The sequence below is a fragment of the Oncorhynchus nerka genome, linkage group LG11, assembly GCF_034236695.1.
Source record: "Oncorhynchus nerka isolate Pitt River linkage group LG11, Oner_Uvic_2.0, whole genome shotgun sequence".
Taxonomy (NCBI): Eukaryota; Metazoa; Chordata; class Actinopteri; order Salmoniformes; family Salmonidae; genus Oncorhynchus; species Oncorhynchus nerka.
Genome location: NC_088406.1, coordinates 20,915,841 through 20,931,860, shown reverse-complemented (window position 1 = coordinate 20,931,860; position 16,020 = coordinate 20,915,841). Strand labels below are relative to the sequence as shown.

Sequence of the window (16,020 nt, the reverse complement as noted above, 5' to 3'; positions counted from 1 at the left end):
GCGGTGGTCTTTTTTAGGGTGCTGGGGCTGGAGGGGAGGATCTGATGGTGTGTAGGGAAGTGGGGATGAATACTAAATGCCACATGAGCAGGCAAGATACATTATGTATGTCAGCTGTGGAGTTACTATACTTTCTTAGTATTTGGTTGTGAATGATGTGTATACTTATAACTCTTGATGTACCATCAGGTGTGTACTTCAACAGAGCAGTATTTCAAGATAATTGAAATAGCAATAATTAAAAAGATGAATAAAAAAGGATTCAATTGTTGCTTTCAATGCCTCTGCCTTTGAAATGAGAGAGCCTGGTACCATGGGAGGACCATGGGAATATAGTAGCAGTGGGTTGGTCACAGAAGACCGCAGCTGAAACCATACCCTGTGTGTTAGTGGTGGTGGGGACAGTGTCATGTCCTCATCTCTTAGATCTCACCCCAGAGTCAGGCTCTGCTGCCCCAAACTGATGACTGTTCCTCTGCTGTCTTTTATTCACTCAGTCACTCACCCTGCATGGTTAGAGGCCTGCCTTTAGAAAGACTGAAGGCCTCCCAATGAATACATCAAATAGAAATATCAAGGAAAATAAACAGAGAGTCAAACAGGGCCTCAGTTTCCATAAATTAGAATGCTAAAAATATTCCCCCCAAAAGTGGACGATATGGGGTATTTATTTCAGAGGTGGGTTCTTCAAGTAGAAGAACAAGAGGTTTGCCTGGAGCAGGATGGTAGCAGGACTGGAGCGGTGCAGGCCAGAGTAGAGACAGTGGCTGGCCTGGCCCTGCCCACAGCACTGGGCTGCTTATTCTGGACCAGGTTCAAAAGGACCCATAATGACAAGGTTCTGAGCTGCAGCCCTCTCTCGCTGTCTCACTCTGTTTCTCTGACCCCCATTCTCTACCACTCACACTCCCCCACATATCATTTTGTTGTCGGAGCAGCCAGGATAGAACCCTGCAGGAGAGAGAAGGAGAGAGCAGAGAAAACTAAGCACTGAGCTTTTACAAGACCTTGTTTAAACTTCAGGACAGGGACAGAGTTCCCTACGTGCCATGGCCTGAGTATACAGGCCTTTTAAAAACATTATTTGGACTTTGCATGCTTGTGTTTGCTGAAAAATGTTAGCCGAATCTCAAATTTATCCTAGTTTATCCATTTCACATTTTAGCGTTTTATTCCAAGGATTTTTCGGCTATTTCCACGGTGAGTTCATGAAACTCCAGAGAAGGAAGTTAACGTATTAACAGTGTTTACTCTACCAAGCTCTCAGAGCCCTGCAAGAACACTGTTATTCTGACGACCTGGCTTTTACAGTTCTCCTACACTCGAGCGACTGTAAACATAAGTTACAACAAGCCATGTTTTGCCAGGTTGGGGCGAGCTAACCCAGTTTGTTTGGTTTATCATTAATGACACACAGTACAGAGCCGCAATCTCTCCATCCGACCCTCTTAATATAGACAAGGTTAATGCATTCACCATGAATCATGGTAGTCGTGTTTATTCTATACTATATTACTGTATACTATACTATACTTAAACAATAAGGCATATGGTATATGGCCAATATACCAGGGCTAATTGCTGTTCTTATGGATTGTTTTATTCTTTTTTTAATTAACCTGTATTAAGGGATACAGCCCTTAGCCGTGGTATATTGACCATATACCACAAACCCCTGAGGTACCTTATTGCTATTAAAAACTGGTTGCCAACATAATTAGAACAGTAAAAATACATGTTTTGTCTTACCCATGGTATAAGATATGATATACCACTGCTTTCAGCCAATCAGCATTCAGGGCTTGAAACACCCAGTTTATAATATACTGTAATTGCCTAGTTAAATAAGGTTAAATACAAATAAATAAACAAGTATATAATATACTATACTATACTATATAACACTATACTATAGTGTGCTGTACTACAGTACTATACTATATGTTCTATACTATACCATACTGTACTATAATATAATATACAGTACTGTACTATACTATACTGTACTATACCATACTGTACTATACTATAGTGTACCGCAATGTACTGTACTATACTATACCATAGTGTACACTACTGTAGTGTACTATATTATACTATACTGTGCTATACTATAATGTGCTATATTATACTGTACTATACAGTACTGTACTATACTATAGTGTACTATAATATATTGTACTATACTGTACTATACTACACTATAGTGTACTATACTATACTCTACTATACTATACTGTACTATAATATAATATATAGTTCTATACTGTACTATACTATACTGTGCTATACTATAATGTACTATACTAGTATGTACTATGCTATACTGTACTAAACTATACTGTACTATACTATGCCTTGCTATACTATAATATACTATACTATGCTGTACTGTACTATGCTGTACTATACTATGCTGTTCTATACTATAGTGTACTGTACTATACTATACTGTGCTATTCTATAATGTACTATCCTATAGTGTAATATACTATACTGTACTGTACTATACTATAGTGGACTATACTATGCTATAGTGTACTATACTAGACTATACTGTACTATACTATAATGTACTGTACTATTCTATAATGTACTATTCTCTAATGTACTATACTATAGTGTATTATACTATACTGTACTATACTGTACTGTACTATGCTATACTGTACTATACTATACTGTACTGTCTATACTCAAACAGGGACAAGGTTGGATTAATTCTCTCTCTATTGATGTTTGCTTTGTATTTGTAATGGAGACGCCAAGTATTGAGACAGCTTTGTTCCTATTTAATAGCATGGAGAGCAAAGAGAGATAGAGATGTACTGTTTAACTACAGAGAGGACTGATTGACTGACTGATTGACTGACTGATTGACTGACTGGTTGGCTGACTGACTGGCTGACTGACTGACTGGCTGACTGGCTGACTGACTGGCTGACTGAACCTGCTCTCTAGCAGAGTGGCTGCACTGCACTGCAGGCTACATTAAGTCATGTACAGTATCCAGCTGCCTTTCAAAGAATGACAAAAATTCCTCACCCCAGTTTTTTATGCTTTCTTTACTCAAAACATAGAACTCTGGGATTTTTTAAACTGCAGCTGTTAAAACAAGGATCAAAGCCAGAAACAGTTTTAGACTTAACGAAATAGAAAACAAAGGTATTCTAGAGACAGTCTTCCAAAGGGCCGACCATTATCCTCATCTCTGACTTTTTACTGTGTGTTAATGTGTTAACACTGTGTAGGTGCACTGTGTAGGTCTCCATTTTCTCTCCTTCTCTGCCCTCTCTCTCTCTCTCGCTCTCCTTTCTCTCTCTTCCACTCACACACTAACACATACATGCAGTGCTGTGTACAGTTGACTATCAACCTTGGCTGTATCAAAGTAGTTTCCTCTTACCCATTGTACAGTACAGACTACAGAGTGCTGAGAGGCACTAAGAATAGCTTCCTGCTTGCCTGGAGGGTCGGTGGGTGAGATAGTGAAGTGAGGTAATGGACGGCACGCTGCTCCACTTGACAGAGAGATAACCCTGGGGTCTGCTGTTTGTCTAGTGGCCTAGCTGGCTGGCTGGCTGGCTGGCTGCACAGAGCTACTGATCACACAAGCACAGCACAGCACAGGGCTCACTGCTGGGCTCATGAACACATTGATAGACATGGCTCTCTGGAGTTCTGAGTCACTCCATTGAGAAAGAGAACGAGAGATGTACAGTTGAAGTCAGAAGTTTAATTACACTTAGGTTGGAGTCATTAAAACTCATTTTTCAACCACTCCACAAATTTCTTGTTAACAAACTATAGTTTTGCAAGTCGATTAGGACATCTACTTTGTGCATGACGCAAAGAATTTTTCCAACAATTGTTTACAGACAGATTATTTCACTTATATTTCACTGTATCACAATTCTAGTGGGTCAGAAGTGTACATACACTAAGTTGACTGTGCTGTTAAAAAGATTAGAAAATTCCAGAAAATGATGTCATGGCTTTAGAAGCTTCTGATAGACTAATTGACATCATTTGAGTCAATTGTAGGTGTACCTGTGGATGTAGTTCAAGGCCTACCTTCAAACTCAGTGCCTCTTTGCTTGACATCATGGAACAATCAAAAGAAAACAGCCAAGATCTCAGTACGCAAGTATAAAACATCATGTGACCACGCAGCCGACATACCGCTCAGGAAGGGAACGTGTTCTGTCCTAGAGATGAACGTACTTTGGTGTGAAAAGTGCAAATCAATCCCAGAACAACAGCAAAGGACCTTGTGAAGATGCTAGAGTAAACAGGTACAAAAGTATCTATATCCACAGTAAAACGAGTCCTATATCGACATAATCTGAAAGGCCGCTCAGCAAGGAAGAAGCCACTGCTCCAAAACCGCCATAAAAAAGCCAGACTACGGTTTGCAACTGCACATGGGGACAAATATCATACTTTTTTTGAGAAATGTCCTCTGGTCTGATGAAACAAAAATAGAACCGTTTGGCCATAATGACCATTGTTATGTCTGGAGGAAAAAGGGGGAGGATTGCAAGCCGAAGAACACCATCCCAACAGTGAACTGAACTGAAAAAGCACATGCGAGCAAGGAGGCCTACAAACCTGACTCAGTTACACCAGCTCTGTCAGGAGGAATGGGCCAAAATTCACCCAACTTATTGTGGGAAGCTTGTGGAAGGCTACCTGACACGTTTGACCCAAGTTAAACAATTTAAAGTCAATGCTACCAAATACTAATTGAGTGTATGTAAACTTATAACCCACTTGGAATGTGATGAAAGAAATAAAAGCTGAAATAAATCATTCTCTCTACTATTATTCTAACATTTCACATTCTTAAAATAAAAGTAGTGATCCTAACTGACTTAAAACAGGGAATTGTATTAGGATTAAATGTCAGGAATTGTGAAAAACTGAGTTTAAATGTATTTGGCTAAGGTGTATGTAAACTTCTGACTTCAACTGTACATATACATTTATAGTATGACCATATTAGAGGCACATATTTCATTCAGATTTCCATATTTATGTTTTTTTATTTTCCCTTTTGTACTTTTGCACATTGTTACAACACTGTATATATATATATATGACATTTCACATGTCTTTATTCTTTTGGAACTTCTGAGAAAGTTGGAGGGAGGGATGGAGGGAGAGAGGGGGAGAGAGAGAGATAGAGATCCTGTCAAGCTTATATTTGAATAGATCTCTTTTATAACACTTATGTAACATACTTGATATAGTCCTAGACACAATGTCAAGCTATCCTGCTCCTGAGTGGGGGAGGGTTATGACCCGGGGTGCATAGAGAGAGGGTTGATCCTGGAAGACACAGGGCCGTGCCTGGGGCTCATCTATGGAGTGGGGTGGGGTGGAGCAGGGGGGGACAGTTGGCAAGTGCCAGTGTAAAGACTCCCACTGCTCTGAGTACCCGCCTGTCTCCCGAGCAGGAAATCCCTTGTACTACATCTGTTGGCCCTCAAAGAGCCAGGGTCTTTATGTTAACCCCCACACCCACTACCCAAATCCCAATGTATGAAATCCATCAGGATTCTGTTTCATACCGCTGTCCTCTCTCAGTCAGTGTCTTCTCTTCCCTGCCCCCTCATTTCTCCCCTACCCCTCCTTTCCCTTCCCCTCTCTCTCTTTGCCACACATTGAAATATAATTAGTCCCAGTCCTCTCCTGGCCTTCCTTCAACTACACTAATTATTTATTTGCTACAGTGTTTCATGAACTAGTTTTTACATGACCCAGGGATGGCAGCTCTTGTCTGGTCTTCTTTTCACAGAGTTCCAGGAGAACCCTCTCACATCTTGTTCTCTCTTAACGTTGTTGTATAAATTCATTTTAGCCCTCTCTTTTTTTCTGATGCATAAGAGTTGTAAAATTTTAAGTTCTGCTAATTCCAATGACGAGAGGGAGGGAGAGGGAGGGAGAGAGAGGGAGAGAGAGGGAGAGAGAGAGGGAGGAGGGAGGGAGGGAAAGAGGGAGGGGAGAGCTCTGTTAGGGAACATGAAGGGAGAGATGGGGGAGATAGTGAGTGGGAGAGGGCAGGGAAGATTTGTGAGTGGGAGAAGGAGAGGGAGGGAGGGAGGGATAAAGGGAGGGAGGGAAATACAGGGAGGGAGGGATGTTTATTTATTTTCCCTTTTGTACTATTTGCACATCACTAGGGAGAGGGAGGGAGACATAATGGACATTTGAAATGTCTTTCTTCTTTGGAACTTTTGAAAGTGGGAGAGATCTAGGGAGGGAGAGGGAGGGTTTCCCAGAATAAAGACCTTACATTGAAATTGGGAGGGAGGGAGGGAGGGAGAGAGAGGGAGAGGGAGGGAGGGAGAGAGAGGGAGAGAGGGAGAGAAGAAGAAGAAAAGAGCAGCCCAGTGGGTGTTGGTGTGTTGCAGCTCTGTAGCAGTTATTTGTCTCAGGGAGGTTCATGGCAAATTGGTGAAAACAGCCGAGCCAGGGTCTGCTCTGTTAGTCAACATGAAGCTGAGATGTGGGTGAAATACCACAGTGTGCATCACAGCAGCAAGATTTGTGACCTGTTGCCACAAGAAAAGGGCAACCAGTGAAGAATAAACAACACTGTAAATACAACCTATATTTATGTTTATTTATTTTCCCTTTTGTACTATTTGCACATCACTACGACACTGTATATATACATAATGTGACATTTGAAATGTCTTTCTTCTTTGGAACTTTTGAAAGTAATTTTGTTCATGATCTATTTCACTTGCTTTTGCAATGTAAACATTTGTTTCCCATGCCAATAAAGACCTTACATTGAAATTGAGTAGGTGAGTGAAGTGAGTGAGAGAGTGACGTGAGTGAACTTTGAACTCCAAGATACCAGTAGTCTAAAAATGATTTAAATGTACCTCTCTATGCTATGGGTTTTACAGCATGTCCCTATTAGCCATGACATCATACTGTATGTTCCTGGAAGGCTGTTGGCTTGTTTTAATTGGCTGTTGGGTGTGGATGTAGTTCAAGGCTTTTTCTCTGAAATACTCTTAATCCTTTAATGACATGGGAAACAAACCATATAATTACTCTCCCCATAGTACATCACTGTCAGTCCTATATCTGTTCTATCACTATGTATCCATAGTACATCACTGTCAGTCCTATCTCTGTTCTATCACTATGTATCCATAGTACATCACTGTCAGTCCTATCTCTGTTCTATCACTATGTATCCATAGTACATCACTGTCAGTCCTATCTCCGTTCTATCACTATGTATCCATAGTACATCACTGTCAGTCCTATCTCTGTTCTATCACTATGTATCCATAGTACATCACTGTCAGTCCTATCTCCGTTCTATCACTATGTATCCATAGTACATCACTGTCAGTCCTATCTCTGTTCTATCACTATGTATCCATAGTACATCACTGTCAGTCCTATCTCTGTTCTATCACTATGTATCCATAGTACATCACTGTCAGTCCTATCTCTGTTCTATCACTATGTATCCATAGTACATCACTGTCAGTCCTATCTCTGTTCTATCACTATGTATCCATAGTACATCACTGTCAGTCATCACTATGTATCCATAGTACATCACTGTCAGTCCTATCTCTGTTCTATCACTATGTATCCATAGTACATCACTGTCAGTCCTATCTCTGTTCTATCACTATGTATCCATAGTACATCACTGTCAGTCCTATCTCTGTTCTATCACTATGTATCCATAGTACATCACTGTCAGTCATATCTCTGTTCTATCACTATGTATCCATAGTACATCACTGTCAGTCCTATCTCTGTTCTATCACTATGTATCCATAGTACATCACTGTCAGTCCTATCTCTGTTCTATCACTATGTATCCATAGTACATCACTGTCAGTCCTATCTCTGTTCTATCACTATGTATCCATAGTACATCACTGTCAGTCCTATCTCCGTTCTATCACTATGTATCCATAGTACATCACTGTCAGTCCTATCTCCGTTCTATCACTATGTATCCATAGTACATCACTGTCAGTCCTATCTCTGTTCTATCACTATGTATCCATAGTACATTACTGTCAGTCCTATCTCTGTTCTATCACTATGTATCCATAGTACATCACTGTCAGTCCTATCTCCGTTCTATCACTATGTATCCATAGTACATCACTGTCAGTCCTATCTCCGTTCTATCACTATGTATCCATAGTACATCACTGTCAGTCCTATCTCTGTTCTATCACTATGTATCCATAGTACATCACTGTCAGTCCTATCTCCGTTCTATCACTATGTATCCATAGTACATCACTGTCAGTCCTATCTCCGTTCTATCACTATGTATCCATAGTACATCACTGTCAGTCCTATCTCTGTTCTATCACTATGTATCCATAGTACATCACTGTCAGTCCTATCTCTGTTCTATCACTATGTATCCATAGTACATCACTGTCAGTCCTATCTCTGTTCTATCACTATGTATCCATAGTACATCACTGTCAGTCCTATCTCTGTTCTATCACTATGTATCCATAGTACATCACTGTCAGTCCTATCTCTGTTCTATCACTATGTATCCATAGTACATCACTGTCAGTCCTATCTCCGTTCTATCACTATGTATCCATAGCACAGGGTAGAGATGGAGGGTAGAGGGGCTGGCCCATGGTATGACCAATCACTCTATGGCTGACCTGCCTCTGCTCTGACAGCCTGCTGGGATAGCCAGCCAAGTCAACCACATGCCCTCCAGCACCAAGTATACAGACCGTGTCTCTCTCCTTCCAATCTCTCTTTTTACTTCATCTATCTCTATTTTCACTTCATCCATCTCTCTATTCACTTCATCCATCTCTCTATTCACTTCATCCATCTCTCTATTTTCACTTAATCCATCTGTCTATTCACTTCATCCATCTCTCATTTCACTTAATGTATCTCTCTTTTCCTCTGAAATGAGAGGCATATGAAAGGGAGAAAGTCAGATAGTGGAAGATTTCTGTACCACCGACTGCAAAAATGCAGAATTTGCTCAGGATTATTTTCAGTGTGCATCCCACTCCACAATCTGATTTCTCATGGTGGATTCCATCTCATTTCCACTGTCAACCTAGTATTCAACAGTGGATCCATCCACTATCTTCTCTAATCTATTATCAGATTGAGCAGGGTGGGGTTTAGGAGGAACCACAACCATAAAACAATGAAGAGGCCATTGTTGGTTATAAAACAACCTCATAAATGATGGAATGATTTTGTCTACAGGATGAGTTAAATCTCTTCAGCCCGATGGCCTTGCTGGTGTTTGATCGTGCTTGTAGGCAGGCTGTAAAGAGATGTAGAGCTAAATGTACTAGATGAGTACTGCAGCCATAGTCAATCCCCCTCCATATCCATGCCTCTCGGCTCTACTTTGATAGAATACTGATGTAGGAAATGGCTTGTTTCCTCAGACGAGGGTAAGTTGACTGGTATTGAGTCTGCTTAACACATTTTGTGTCCTTGGGTGTTTTCGTAGTCTGTCCTGGCTCCTCTGCAGGGTGACATTACACAGACATCCAGTGATCTGCTTTGAGAAACGACATGGCTCATTCTGCTTTCCGGCTGAGTGCCTGTACACTCCTCTGAGCCCCTCTGTGTGGCACCCGGGTCTCTCGTCACCAGGGTGACCGCTGATTCATCACAAAGTAATCCCTGCCTGGGGTTGCTGGCCTCTGAGCTGAGGAGGAGAGGATCATGGGTAGGATGGGTCCCACAGAGACCAGGAAGTGTCTGTGTGATATGACGATGACGTGTCTAAGGCAGGTCAGGCTAACCCAGGGGGCCAGGTAAGGCTAACCCAGCCTTCTGATTGGAGGAGGAAAGATTAGGTAATGCCAGGAGGCCTATACCCTCATAGCAGGCAGTAGTATATAAGAGATGTGGGTGCTTGAGTCAAATGCCCCAGGCTAAGCCCTGATAGTAGAGTAGGTACATCAACATTCATCCTTTTAGCAGGAGAGAGTGTGTGTGCATTTCCATGTTCTGTATGTGTGTCTATGTTTGGGTGTGTGACCCTATGTTCTTGGGCCCAATGTGTGTCTATGTGCGTGTGCGTGTGCGTGTGTGTGTGTCTCTCAGTGAGGGCCTGGTGAGACTGTGTTATGGGGTCTAATGTCTGGTCCTCTCCAGTGGAGGGCTGCTGGTCTTAGTCTTGATGTGGGGTGTAATCCCCCTTTTGGTCTCTCCTGTGGGTTGGAGTAGAGTCTCTCTCCCTGGTGTCTGGATGTATGATGCTGTTCTGCTACTGTTCTGCTGCTGTTCTGCTGCTGTTCTGCTGCTGTTCTGATGCTGTTCTGCTGCTGTTCTGCTGCTGTTCTGATGCTGTTCTGCTGCTGTTCTGCTGCTGTTCTGATGCTGTTCTGCTGCTGTTCTGCTGCTGTTCTGCTGCTGTTCTGCTGCTGTTCTGATGCTGTTCTGCTGCTGTTCTGCTGCTGTTCTGATGCTGTTCTGCTGCTGTTCTGCTGCTGTTCTGCTGCTGTTCTGATGCTGTTCTGATGCTGTTCTGCTGCTGTTCTGATGCTGTTCTGATGCTGTTCTGCTCTGCTGGAGTAGTCTGTTAATTAAACCTGGGCTAAGCCTTCGCTTCACGTCTTCTATCGGAACTTCTCATTGCAGGACGATGGGGGCTAGAGAGGATTAAAGTGTTTAGAATGTAGGAACATATGATATTTAAAGGGATACTTCAGGAGTTTGGCAATGAAGCCCTTTATCTACTTCCCCAGGGTCAGTTGAACTCGTGGATAATATTTGTATGTCTCTGTATGCAGAAGTTGCTAACTAGCGTTAGCACAATTGCTGACTAGTGTTAGTGTAAAGACAGGAAGTCTGTAATAACTGCTAGTATGCTAGTGGATGCCATAGACTTCCAGTCATTGCACCAGCGCTAGTTACCATTGGCTCGTGAAACTTCTTACTCTAACTTCTGTCATACAGAGACATAACATTTTTATACATGAGTACATCTGACTGGGGAAATAGATAAATGGCTGTATGGCTGTAAAAACCTGAATTATCCCGTTTGGTCAAAGAGGGATGGAAAACCCAAGGTGAACTCTCATTGAACTTGTGTTGCCATAGTTTTCTTCCTCACGGTATTGGTCCAAATGGCCACCTGCTATCATTATTAACTGACAAACTAGTTATATACTTCCTTCAGACTTTTCAGTGATACAAAACTTGGAAGATGGTACTGAGCGGATGTTTCCTATATTTAATTTAATTCCATTTGATGTAAGGATGGCTGGTTTGCATGCTGTGTGTTGTATGTGACTCTGGGGACAGTATGGGGTGTTGAAAGGGACAGTATTGGGAGATCATTGGGCTGTCCAGAGGTGCAGGCTGACTGAGTCTCTCCTTCTGTTCCATAGACAGATAAAGCAGGAAGCAGCTGCTTCTGGATAACTGCTGCTGATACCTACCGTACCCCCTATCTGATGTCTCTCTGCTTTCTATCCAACATTTTCTCTCTCTCTCTCTCTCTCTCTCTCTCTCTCTCTCTCTCTCTCTCGCTCTCTCTCTCTCTCTCTCTCTCTCTCTCTCACGCTCACGCTCTCTCTCTCTCACGCTCTCGCTCTCTCTCTCTCTTTTTCTCTCTCTCTCTCTCTCTGTCCATCTGTGGGAATGAGGCTTCCAGGTGGCCAAGAGAGAGCAAGGGGGGGGACAGGGCCGGAATCTAGGAAAGGTATGAGAGAGAGATTGCATTTGACATAGTGCCTTTGTCACTGAGCCAAGTTGTCTTTCAAGGTGCATTGCAGAGCCTTGGGCTGGGGGGATGGAGGGAGTGCGAGGAAAGGAAAAACAGCTGAAACTTTATCACAGATGTAGCATGTTGCACTGCCTGGAGCGTGACAGACAGGGAAAAGAGATGGTGAGGTAAGCAAGAAACACAGATCCAGATTAGGCCTCTGTAAGATACATACAAATACGTTATCCTGTTCGTCTTCTAGTGTCAACTGAAATAGTCTCTCCTGTTCGTCTTCTAGTGTCTACTGAAATAGTCTCTCCTGTTAGTCTTCTAGTGTCTACTGAAATAGTCTCTCCTGTTCGTCTTCTAGTGTCTACTGAAATAGTCTCTCCTGTTCGTCTTCTAGTGTCTACTGAAATAGTCTCTCCTGTTAGTCTTCTAGTGTCTACTGAAATAGTCTCTCCTGTTAGTCTTCTAGTGTCTACTGAAATATTCTAGTCTTTCCTAATAGTCTTCTAGTGTCTACTCAAGTAGTATAGTCTTCTCTTAGTCTTCTAGTGTCTACTGAAATTGTCTATCCTGTTAGTCTTGTAGTTTTTACTGAAATAGTCTCTCCTGTTAGTCTTCGAGTGTCTACTGAAATAGTTTACTCTCTCCTGTTAGTCTTCTAGTGTCTACTGAAATAGTCTCTCCTGTTAGTACGCTAGTGTGTCCTGAAATAGTCTCTCCTGTTAGTCTTCTGGTGTCTACTGAAGTAGTCTATCCTGTTAGTCTTCTTGTGTCTACTGAAATAGTCTAGACTCTCCTGATAGTCTTCTAGTGTCTACTGAATTAGTCTCTTAATCTTCTGGTATCTACTGAAATAGTCTCTCCTGTTAGTCTTCTAGTGTCTACTGAAATAGTCTCTCATGTTAGTCTTCTAGTGTTTACTGAAATAGTCTCTCCTGTTAGTCTTATAGTGTTTACTGAAATAGTCTCTCCTCTTAGTCATCTAGTGCCTACTGAAATAGTCTCTCCTGTTAGTCTTCTAGTGTCTACTGAAATAGTCTCTCCTGTTCGTCTTCTAGTGTTTACTGAAATAGTCTATTCTGTTAATCTTCTAGTGTCTACTGAAATAGTCTCTCCTGTTAATCTTCTAGTGTCTACTGAAATAGTCTATTCTGTTAATCTTCTAGTGTCTACTGAAATAGTCTCTCTTGTTAATCTTCTAGTGTCTACTGAAGTAGTATAGTCTCCTCTTAGTCTTCTAGTGTCTACTGAAATAGTCTATCCTGTTAGTCTTGTGGTTTCTAGTCAAAGTCTCTCCTGTTAGTCTTCGAGTTTCTACTGAAATAGTTTACTGTCTCCTGTTAGTATTCTAGTGTCTACTGAAATAGTCTAGTTTCTCCTGTTAGTCTTCTAGTGTCTACTGAAATATTCTAGTCTTTCCTAATAGTCTTCTAGTGTCTACTGAAGTAGTATAGTCTTCTCTTAGTCTTCTAGTGTCTACTGAAATTGTCTCTCCTGTTAGTCTTCTAGTGTCTACTGAAATAGTCTCTCCTGTTCGTCTTCTAGTGTCTACTGAAATAGTATCTCCTGTTAGTGAGCTTTCAGTGCTCTACTACTTCACTCACTGGTAAAGGGTTTAGCCTAGAGGAGCAAAACCTCGGGACATTCAATTGTCTTCTAATTGCCCTTGGTTGCTAATGCTAGCAGCGACCTATCTTATCATGGGGGTGCTATTTGAGAGAAGATGCTGCCGGACACTAGTGACAGACATTGGAGCCTCTGGCTGGTTGTACTGGAGCCTGGTCTAAATCAGGCCTGCTGGTATGAGAGAAATGGCTGCTGATTAACATTATGTTGCTCTGTGGCAAACCTGTTATTCTAACCTCTCTGTCATGACGGGGGTCCACCTCTAAGCCCCATATACCCTACATGGGGGTAGGATCATTGGTACATGCCCAGCTCATTAGACCAAGTACTACTACTAAGACCACTACAGTACTTCTCTCACAAAGCTGCTTACCAAAAAAATCTGTAGATGAAAGTTTTGGGTATGTAATTGTAGCCCGGGTAAGGCAGGGTTTGGACTGTAGTGAACAGTGTCTTTGTTTGACCTACTATTATAAAGAATGTTATTTATGCCCCCACTGGCTTCAATGTAATCCATATATGTGTACTGTAGTGATTGTGCTTGAAGCTAAAGCCAGTCTCAAGGGACTCTATAGAAACTAGTCCCATAATAAGAACAGTTGCAAGAGAAGAGATATACCTCTACTTCCCCTTTGTCTCTCCGTGACCTTTCTGGAGAGGGTGTGGCACTGAACCACAATAATATCTATGTAACCAAACACTGCATAGCCTTACATAAAATAAGAGAGAGAGAGAGAGAAAGAGAAAGGGGAGAGATAGAGATAAAAGAAGGGGGTGGTGGGCGTGTGGTGGTGTCTGTGTTGGTGTGTGTTTGGAGATGTGAGGGCATGTCAGATGTCTGACCTCCCCCTGGGCTGGGGGTGGAATTCCCCCTTTCCCCAGTCTCCGCTCTTCCCTCTCCACTCTTCCCTCTACGCTCTTCCCTCTCCACTCTTCCCTCTACGCTCTTCCCTCTCCACTCTTCCCTCTCCGCTCCCCCTCTCCACTCCCCCTCTCCACTCCCCCTCTCCGCTCTTCCCTCTCCACTCTTCCCTCTACGCTCTTCCCTCTCCACTCTTCCCTCTCCGCTCCCCCTCTCCACTCCCCCTCTCCACTCCCCCTCTCCGCTCTTCCCTCTCCGCTCCCCTCTCCGCTCCCCCTCTCCGCTCCCCCTCTCTGCTCTTCCCTCTCCGCTCTTCCCTCTCCGCTCTTCCCTCTCCGCTCCCCCTCTCCACTCCCCCTCTCCGCTCTTCCCTCTCCTCTCTTCCCTCTCCGCTCCCCTCTCCGTTCCCCCTCTCCGCTCCCCCTCTCCGCTCTTCCCTCTCCTCTCTTCCCTCTCCGCTCCCCCTCTCCGCTCCCCCTCTCCGCTCTTCCCTCTCCACTCCCTCTCTTCCCTCTCCTCTCTTCCCTCTCCGCTCTTCCCTCTCCACTCCCCCTCTCCTCTCTTCCCTCTCCTCTCTTCCCTCTCCTCTCTTCCCTCTCCACTCCCCCTCTCCTCTCTTCCCTCTCCTCTCTTCCCTCTCCTCTCTTCCCTCTCCGCTCTTCCCTCTCCACTCCCCCTCTCCTCTCTTCCCTCTCCTCTCTTCCCTCTCCTCTCTTCCCTCTCCGCTCTTCTCTCTCCACTCTTCCCTCTCCACTCCCCCTCTCCGCTCTTCCCTCTCCGCTCCCCCTCTCCGCTCCCCTCTCCGCTCTTCCCTCTCCACTCCCCCTCTCCTCTCTTCCCTCTCCTCTCTTCCCTCTCCTCTCTTCCCTCTCCGCTCTTCTCTCTCCACTCTTCCCTCTCCACTCCCCCTCTCCGCTCTTCCCTCTCCGCTCCCCCTCTCTTAGCATCAAGTTCTAATGTGTGTTTAGTGCCACGGTTCTATTTGTCAGATTGGCTCACCTCTGATGGATGGGCTAGTCAGTCTGTAGGCGTGAGTGTCTGCCCCAGTCCCCTTCACAGCACCTGCCCTCTATACCTCTCCGTTCCATTTATTTTATTCCAGCCATTACAATGAACTTGTCCTCATTTAGCGTCTCCCACCAGCCTCCTCTGCTCTACACTGCACTTTCTCTACTATAATGAGGACAGACCAAGCCCCTTCAGTGGGACAGCTCAGCCTAGTAGCCTTCTATCCACCTCATAGTGGACTGGCCTACTGGTCCTCATAGTGGACTGGCTTACTGGTCCTCATAGTGGACTAGCTTACTGGTTCTCCATGTTGGGGCAGGACCAGACCAGACATTGGTGTTGTGTTATTGAGATGATCCCTGGACCTCTCCTAGAGGTGTCTTATTGGGCCCTGCCAATGGGATTAGGACAGAGTGCTGACTCTGCAGGTGGTGGCATAAGTTAATTTGGCCCGCTGTTTAGAGCTATAATAGCTTATTGATTGGCTGACAGAGATGCAAGGGGCTGCATGGAAGGCCACAGAGAGAGGAGAGAATAAGTTAATCATCACTGAAAGTGCTGCCACAATTTAATCACTTTACCCAGGGTTCAGCACTGCCATGTAAATTTTGTTCTTCCCTCTGATGTGTTTGACTGACATTGCTGAGAGTGAGACAGTGAGTAACTTGCTGATTCTTGCAAACCCTTCCTGTACTCCAAGTCTGGCTCCTGCCTTCCATGTTCCTGGGGGAGACAGGTCTCCAGCCCCAGGGGCTGTGGCTAATTCATGCTAAGCTGTGGGGTTCATTTCAGCCATGCT

The 16,020-nt window shown here is 43.6% G+C and overlaps 1 protein-coding gene across 1 annotated transcript in view; it reads left to right on the top strand.

Moving 5' to 3' along the window:
* Positions 1 to 16,020, top strand: part of LOC115137737 (roundabout homolog 1-like) — a 416,524-nt gene that overhangs the window by 120,906 nt on the left and 279,598 nt on the right. The gene's annotated exons all lie outside the window — the stretch shown is intronic.